The sequence below is a fragment of the Lampris incognitus genome, chromosome 11 (assembly GCF_029633865.1).
Source record: "Lampris incognitus isolate fLamInc1 chromosome 11, fLamInc1.hap2, whole genome shotgun sequence".
Lineage (NCBI taxonomy): Eukaryota > Metazoa > Chordata > Actinopteri > Lampriformes > Lampridae > Lampris > Lampris incognitus.
In genome coordinates this window covers 58,538,742-58,546,241 of record NC_079221.1, presented here as the reverse complement: position 1 = coordinate 58,546,241, position 7,500 = coordinate 58,538,742, and the positions used below count along the sequence as shown (strand labels likewise).

General features: G+C 46.6%; 1 protein-coding gene across 1 annotated transcript in view; it reads left to right on the top strand.

Moving 5' to 3' along the window:
* Window positions 1-5,654: 5,654 nt before the first annotated feature.
* Window positions 5,655-7,500, top strand: part of itprid2 (ITPR interacting domain containing 2) — a 125,250-nt gene continuing 123,404 nt past the window's right edge. Inside the window, exon 1 of the mRNA XM_056288975.1 lies at window positions 5,655-5,671. The gene's annotated coding sequence lies outside the window, so the exon portion shown is untranslated. The remainder of the gene's footprint in view (window positions 5,672-7,500) is intronic.

Here is a 7,500-nt window from a genome sequence, read left to right as displayed (position 1 = left end):
CATGTCTGAGGAACACGTCTGTGTAACACGCCTGTGTAACACGTCTGAGTAACACGTGTGTGTAACACATCTGTGTACCATGTATGTGTAACACGTGTAACACATCTTTGTAACAAGTTTTTGTAACACATCATTGTAACACATCTGTGTAACACGTGTGTGTAACACGTGTGTGTAACACGTGTGTGTACGTCCTGCAGGACGTCCATCTCCTCCGCTGTCGCTTCACTTTGCTCATTTCACCATCTGCTCGTTTTATCGATTTTGGTTTCATCTTTCGCATCTTTCTCCTAAACATAGGCCCTTTCTGAAGTGAAATAAAATCATTTTACAATCTGTGCAGTCTAAATACATATCAAAGCATAAGTTTGTTTGTTTGTTTGTTTGTTTGTTTGTTTGTTTGTTTGTTTGTTTGTTTGTTTCACAAATATTAACCGAGAAATCTCATCGATTATTTCTGGGCCAGTACTTTTAATATTTGCTTAGTTACTTGACACCTTACTGTAGAAGGTGGACACACTCTCAGCTCTGTTTCTGCCTTGAAGCTATTCGCCATTTCAACACAACATGTTTTAATTAGCCTTGTTCCGCGTGCTTTCATGTAGCCATTATCATAGAACTATTAATATTGTGAATAGCATGTTGTGTACTCTATACATCCACTTGTGTTTTCCAGCCACGGGGGTCTGTCCAGCCGGAAACCACCTGCTCCTGTGTGTCTCTGTGTGTGTGTGTGTGTGTGTGTGTGTGTGTGTGTGTGTGTGTGTGTGTGTGTGTGTGTGTGTGTGTGTGTGTGTGTGTAAAATTGGAGAAGGGAGGTTATATGGTACTTTGTTCCCCCCTAGTGGTGTATTGTAAATACTACCGATAAATGCGCTGCAAATAATGCCAATAACATCCTCTGCACTTTAGTCCCAGTACAGGAGTCCAGTACAGGAGTCCCAGTACAGGGGTCCAGTACAGAAGTCCAGTACAGAAGTCCAGTACAGAAGTCCAGTACAGGAGTCCAGTACAGAAGTCCAGTACAGAAGTCCCAGTACAGAAGTCCAGTACAGAAGTCCAGTACAGGAGTCCAGTGCATGAGTCCAGTGCAGGAGTCCAGTACAGAAGTCCAGTACAGAAGTCCAGTACAGAAGTCCCAGTACAGAAGTCCAGTACAGAAGTCCAGTACAGAAGTCCAGTACAGAAGCCAGACCTCGGGGTTATTTGTCACTCGATCAAAATTGCAAGACAATCTCACACTCGTTTGAGTCATCATGTGCGATTATGATGACGATTGTGTTGATGGTAACGACAATAATACTATTGATGATAATGTAATAAGTATCCTTCTCTTCCTCCTCCTCCTCCTCCTCATCATCATCATCATCGTCAGAATCAGAATCAGAATCTGAATCAGAATCATGTGTGTTGGCCGTGTAGGTTTGCACTACATGGAATGTGACTCTGGTTTCATGGCTCTCTCGGTGTACTTAACATAGACTAACAACACTGCAACACAACAATCTGCACACATATACACAAGGACTGACTTATCCAGGTGAAATAAGAGGTGGTAAGGTGCAGTGGTGCAGACAATATATCAGAGATGCTGACATACTACATGTTAGCTGCTTACTGACATACTACATGTCTGAGGTAGATGGACATGACAGAGTGTACCAGTATACATACAATGTACAGTACAGTATATACAACATGTACAGCACAGTATATACAACATGTACAGTACAGTATATACAACATGTACAGTACAGTACATACAACATGTACAGTACAGTATGTACAACATGTACAGCACAGTATATACAACATGTACAGTACAGTATATACAACATGTGCAGTACAGTATATACGGCAGGTACAGTACAGTATATACAAAATGTACAGTACAGTACATACAACATGTACAGTACAGTATGTACAACATGTACAGTACAGTATATACAACATGTACAGTACAGTATATACAACATGTACAGTACAGTATATACAGCATGTACAGTACAGTATATAGAGCATGTACAGTACAGTACATACAACATGTCCAGTACAGTATATACAGCATGTACAGTACAGTATACATACAACATGTGCAGTACAGTATGTACAACATGTACAGTACAGTATATACAACATGGTTGGATGTATTGACAGTGTTAAGTGTTCATTTGAATGACAGCCCGTGGAAAGAAACTGTTTTTATATCTGGGTGTTTTGGGGTACAGTGCTCTGTAGTGCCTACCAGAGGGGAGAGTTGGAACAGGTTGTGACCAGGCTGTGATGGGTCTGCAGTGATGTTGCCTGCCCGTTTCCTGAGTCTGGAGGTGTACAAGTCCTGAATGGAGGGCAGGTTGGCACCAGTGATTTTCTCTGCAGACCAGACTGTCTGCTGTAGTCTGTCCCTGTCCTGTTTGATGACTGATCCAAGCCAGACAGTGATGGGTGTGCAGAGGACAGACGGGGTTACTGCAGTGTAGAACTGAATCAGCAGTTCCTGAGGCAGGTTTAATTTCCTGAGCTGGTGGAGAAAGTACGTCCTCTGCTGGGCCCTTTGACGATTGTGTCTATGTTGGATGCTCACCTTAGGTCCTGGGAGATTGTGGAACCCAGAAATCTGTAGGTTTTCACCCCAGACACTATGCTGTTAAGTATAGTGGGGGGGGCAGTGTTGGGGGGCTCCTCCTGAAGTCCACTGTCATCTCCACTGTTCTGAGCATGTTCAGCTGCAGGTTGTTATGGCCGCATCAGAGGGCCAGCTGATCAACCTCCCGCCTATATGCAGACTCGTCAACATCCCGGATAAGGCCAATGATGGTGGTGTCATCTGCAAACCTCAGGAATTTAACAGACGGGTCACCTGAGGTGCAGTCATTTGTGTAGAGGGAGAAGAGTAGAGGGTAGAGCACACATCCCTGGGGGGCGCCAGTGCTGATTGTCCGGGTGCTGGATGTGGTTTTCCCCAGCCTCACCAGCTGCCTCCTGTCTGTCTGGAAGTTTTTAATCCACTGGCAGATGGGGGCTGGTACAGTGAGCAGTGGAGGATATCTGGGATGATGGTGTTGAACGCTGAGCTGAAGTCCACAAACAGGAGCCTTGCATGTGTTCCTGGGGAGTCGAGGTGTTGAAAGATGTAGTGCAACTCCATGCTGACTGCATCATCCACTGACCTGTTTGCTTGGTAGGCAAACTGCAGGGTGTCGAGCAGGGGGCCTGTGAGTTTTTTCAGGTGGGCCAACACCAGTCTCTCAAAGGGTGTCATGACCACAGACGTTAAGGCAACGGGCCTGTAGTCATTTAATCCTGTGATAAAGGGTTTCTTGGGGACCAGGATGATCACGATGATGACGATGTTGATGATGATGATGATGTTGATGATCGTGTTATCATCATCATCATCATCATAATCATCATCATAATTTACAATAGTAATAGTTGTAATAGTAGTTGATGATGTGAATGTTATCAGCACATGTGTCCTGTAAACTGGGTGTGAGATGGAAGAGAAATAAGCATTAGTAATAGTGGTAGTAGTAGTAGTGCTAGGCCTAGTTGTAGTAGTAGTAGTAGTAGTAGTTTTTATTAAGGTGCACTTACAGTAATTGCACTTGACACGACATGAACAGTTTATGATATAATTACTGTTTAGTGCTCTGAGCTGTCTGTAGGTTAACACATATTTGGTCATTGGTAGTGAGTCTCTCGTCAGTTGCTCTGGATAAAATCACGTGGTAAATGAATGAATGTCAGTGATGGTGTCAGCATTATTAGTAGTAGTATTAGTCTTAGTACTACTATTTGTATTAGTGTTATAAAAAGTATTACTATCAGTATGGTAATATTAGTGTCGGTATTGTTAATGATTAGTGTCTGTGAATGTTCTCATTCATCCAGGTTGTCATGGTTCTCCAAAGGAGTTGGATCACGTGCAACTGGACTTGGTATATATCCTCGAAAACGTTTCGCCTCTCATCCAAGAGGCTTCCTCAGTTCGTGCCTTTCTGACTAGACCAAGCTAGTCTAACTGGCTGATGAGACTCAGATATTTATCCTCTTTGGAGTCATTATCAGAGCTGTAGATGTCCATGGCTCTTTGTGTTCCGATGTTTAGCAGCGACGGTGGTTGGGGGTGTTAGTTTCGACGTCATTGTTCAGTGGTCATGAGAGTGGTTGGAGCCGTTAGTGAGCGACTGTTGTTCTTGGAGGCTAGGCTTCTTGAGTCTCCTGGGTAGAGATGAAAGGACGGCATTGTAAGTGGGAGATAGGTGGTGTCACAGACCTCCTCCTCTGTTGAGGGAGGGTTTTTCCAGTTTCACATAGATGGCTTCCTTCACCCCTCTTTCAAACCATCTATCTTCTCTGTCCAAAATGTGTACGTTGCTGTCCTGGAAGGAGTGTGTCTTCTCCTTTAGGTGTAGATAGACTGCTGAGTCTTGTCCTGAGGAGTCTGGCCTTTTGTGTTGGGCCATCCGTTTGTGTAGTGGTTGTTTGGTTTCTCCTATGTATAGGTCAGTGCAATCCTCATTGCATTGTACAGCATACACCAGATTGCTTTTCCGGGTGTGTGGTACACGGTCTTTGGGATGAACCAGTCTTTGTCGGAGTGTGTTGCTGGGTTTGAAGTATACCGGGATGCGGTGTTTGTTGAAAATTCTCCTGAGTTTCTCGGAGACCCCAGAAACATACAGGATGACTGTGCTCTTCCTTCTGTTCCTCTTCTCCTCATCGCTCACCTGGTTGGTCTTTTAGGAACGTGTTGCAGTTTTCACAAAGGTCCAACTGGGGTAGCCGCAGGTTTTTAAAGCTCCCCTCAGGTGTTTGTGTTCTTCTCGTTGGGCCTGAGTGCTGCTGGGCACATTGTCAGCTCTGTGTTGCAGAGTTCTGATGATGCTCAGTTTGTGTTCCAGCGGGTGGTGTGAGTCGAAAAGTAGATATTGGTGTGTGTGTGTAGGTTTCCTGTAAACCCCAATGTGGAGGCTCCAGTCTTCCCCAGTGTGGACGTCACAGTCCAAGAAGGGCAAACTATTGTTCTTTACGTCTTCCCTTGTGAACTTAATGTTCTTGTCCACTGAGTTGATGTGTTTGGTAAACGCTTGCACCTCTTATGTTTGGATTTTGACCCATGTGTCGTCCACATATCTGAACCAGTGGCTCGGAGGTGTTCCTCTGAAGGAGTTCAGGGCCCTGTGTTCTACCTCTTCCAACATCGGAACACAAAGAGCCACGCATATCAATAGCTCTGATAACGACTCCTAGAGGATAGATGCTGAGTCTCATCACCAGCCAGTCAGACTAGCTTGGTCCAGTCAGACTAGCTTGGTCTAGTCAGAATAGCTTGGTCTAGTCAGAAAGGCAGGAACTGAGGAAGCCTCTTGGATGAGAGGCGAAACGTCTTCACGGATATACACCAAGTCCAGTTGCACTTGATTCACCTCCTTTGGTTAATGATTAGTGTTGGTAGTCATGGTAGTTGTAATGTATGTGATTGTCCAGCAGATGTCGCCACCGTCCTGCTATCCTCCTCCTCCTCCTCCTCCAGAGCGCCTGATGTGATTCCGCCCCTCGGGCTGCGCTCCTTACGGAAGCGGAAGGAGCGCAGCTTCTTTAACAAGTTTGACAAAGTCGGAGAAGAAGTTCAGAGAAGTCCAGCAGACGGAGAACCGGAACCACAGTAAGTACTATCGGTGCTGCTCCTCCTCGCTTCTGCCTTCACCTCCTTTAGGGACTTTTCCCAACTTTGTGTCGCAGCTCCTGGCGTCTTTCTGTCCAACCCGTCAGTTGCACAGTATGTTTTTCATGCTACGTCTCCAAACTCGCTTTTTACACTAGTAGTAGTACTAGTAGTAGTACTGGTAGGGCTAGTGGTACTAGTAGTACTAGCTGTAAGTCAGCGGGTTGTTGGATTTTCTCTGCTGGTGGTTTTGCTCCGCTTTACTGGGACACGGGGCTGTGACGCTGCCGGCCTGCCGGACACACGCTGCTGAGAAGTCCCGAGGAGGACCCGTGTGGGACAGGTGAAGTACTCAGCCCGAGTACATGTGTAGTACAATATGAAATACAGACCGAGTACATGTGTAGTACAATATGAAATACAGCCCGAGTACATGTGTAGTACAATATGAAATACAGCCCGAGTACATGTGTAGTACAATATGAAATACAGCCCGAGTACATGTGTACTACAATATGAAATACAGCCCGAGTACATGTGTACTACAATATGAAATACAGCCCGAGTACATGTGTAGTACAATATAAAATACAGCACTAGTATATATGTAGTACAATATAAAATACAGCACTAGTATATATGTAGTACAATATGAAATACAGCACTAGTATATATGCAGTACAATATAAAATACAGCACTAGTATATATGTAGTACAATATAAAATACAGCACTAGTATATATGCAGTACAATATAAAATACAGCACTAGTATATATGTAGTACAATATAAAATACAGCACTAGTATATATGTAGTACGATATAAAGTACAGCACTAGTATATATGCAGTACAATATAAAATACAGCACTAGTATATATGTAGTACAATATAAAGTACTTGAGGCTCCGCATCATCCTGCACGTCTCTGAAAGGCTTACTGGTGCGTCACTGCTCTTGCTGGCGTGGTGTCATGCTGCTCCATGGAGCGGAGACCCGAGTCCTGGTCTTGCTGACGTGGTGTCATGCTGCTCCATGGAGCGGAGACCCGAGTCCTGGTCTTGCTGGCGTGGTGTCATGCCGCTCCATTGAGCGGAGACCCGAGTCCTGGTCTTGCTGGCGTGGTGTCATGCTGCTCCATGGAGCGGAGACCCGAGTCCTGGTCTTGCTGGCGTGGTGTCATGCTGCTCCATGGAGCGGAGACCCGAGTCCTGGTCTTGCTGGTGTGGTGTCATGCTGCTCCATGGAGCGGAGACCCGAGTCCTGGTCTTGCTGGTGTGGTGTCATGCTGCTCCATGGAGCGGAGACCCGAGTCCTGGTCTTGCTGGCGTGGTGTCATGCTGCTCCATGGAGCGGAGACCCGAGTCCTGGTCTTGCTGGCGTGGTGTCATGCTGCTCCATGGAGCGGAGACCCGAGTCCTGGTCTTGCTGGCGTGGTGTCATGCTGCTCCATGGAGCGGAGACCCGAGTCCTGGTCTTGCTGGCGTGGTGTCATGCCGCTCCATTGAGCGGAGACCCGAGTCCTGGTCTTGCTGGCGTGGTGTCATGCCGCTCCATGGAGCGGAGACCCGAGTCCTGGTCTTGCTGGCGTGGTGTCATGCCGCTCCATGGAGCGGAGACCCGAGTCCTGGTCTTGCTGGCGTGGTGTCATGCCGCTCCATGGAGCGGAGACCCGAGTCCTGGTCTTGCTGGCGTGGTGTCATGCCGCTCCATGGAGCGGAGACCCGAGTCCTGGTCTTGCTGGCGTGGTGTCATGCCGCTCCATTGAGCGGAGACCCGAGTCCTGGTCTTGCTGGCGTGGTGTCATGCCGCTCCATGGAGCGGAGACCCG